This window comes from Rattus norvegicus, chromosome 7 (assembly GCF_021556685.1).
Source record: "Rattus norvegicus strain SHRSP/BbbUtx chromosome 7, alternate assembly SHRSP_T2T, whole genome shotgun sequence".
NCBI classification, from domain to species: Eukaryota; Metazoa; Chordata; class Mammalia; order Rodentia; family Muridae; genus Rattus; species Rattus norvegicus.
In genome coordinates this window covers 8,050,322-8,051,795 of record NC_141540.1, presented here as the reverse complement: position 1 = coordinate 8,051,795, position 1,474 = coordinate 8,050,322, and positions in this window count along the sequence as shown.

Genomic DNA, 1,474 nt, shown 5'->3' with positions numbered 1-1,474 from the left:
CTGAGAAGAACAAACCTAAGGATAATAGGTATAGGAGAGAGTGAAAACTCCCAATTCAAATGACCAGTAAATATCTTGAAAGAAATCAGAGAAGAAAACTTCCCTAACCTAAAGAAAGAGATACTCATAAATATACAAGAAGCCTACAGAATCCCAAATAGATTGGATCAAAAATATAATAGTCAAAAAGCCCGTCACATAATAGTCAAAAAGCCAAATGCACAAAACAAAGAATATTAAAATCAGCAAGGGGGAAAGGTCAAGTAACATATAAAGGCAGACCTATCAGAATTAAACCAGACTTCCAGAGACTTTGAAAGCCAGAAGATCCTGGACAGATGTTATACAGACCCTAAGAGAAGAAAAATGCCAGTCCAGGTTATTGTATCCAGCAAAATTCTTAATTAACATAGATGGAGAAATCAAGATATTCCATGACAAAACCAAATTTACACAATATCTTTCTACAAATCCAGCACTACAAAGGATAATAAATGGTAAAGCCCAACACAAGGAAGCAAGCCACACCCTAGAAAAAGCAAAAAACTAATCTTTTTGCAACAAAACAAAGAGAAGACAAGCACACAAACATAATCTCACCTCCAAATACAGAGATAACAGGAAGCAACAATCGCTATTCCTTAATATCTCTCAACATCAATGGACTCAATTCTTCAATAAAAAGACACAGATTAACAAACTGGATGCGTAATGAGGATCCAGCATTATGCTGCCTACAGGAAAAACACCTCAGAGACAAAGACAGACACTACCTCAAAGTAAAAGACTGAAAAACAACTTTCCAAACAAATGGTCTCAAGAAGCAGGCTGGAGTAGCCATTCTAATATGGACGAGAATAGATTTTCAACCAAACGTCATGAAAAAAGATAAGGAAGGACACTTCATATTTATCAAAGGAAAAATCCACCAACATGAATGCTCAATCCTAAACATCTATGCCAGAAATACAAGGGCACCTACATACATGAAAGAAACCTTATTAAAGCTCCAAGGACACATTGCACCTCACACAATAATAGTAGGAAATTTCAACACCCCACTCTCATCAATGGACAGACCATGGAAACAGAAATTAAACAGAGACAGACAGACTAATAGAATCCATGAACCAAATGGACTTAACAGATATTTATAGAACATTCTATCCTAAAACAAAAGGATATACCTTCCTCTCACCACCTCATGGTACTTTCTACAAACTTGACCCTATAATAGATCAGAAAACAGGTCACAAGAGGTAAGGAAAGATAGAAATAATCCCATGCATCCTATCAGACCATCATGGGTTAAGCCTGGATTTCAATAACAATAAGAAAAGAAGGCTCACATATACATGGAAAGTGAACAATGCTCTACTCATTGATAACCTGATCAAGGAAGAAATAAGCAAAGAAATTAAAGACTTCTTAGAATTTAATGAAAATGAAGGTACAACATACCCAAACTTATGGG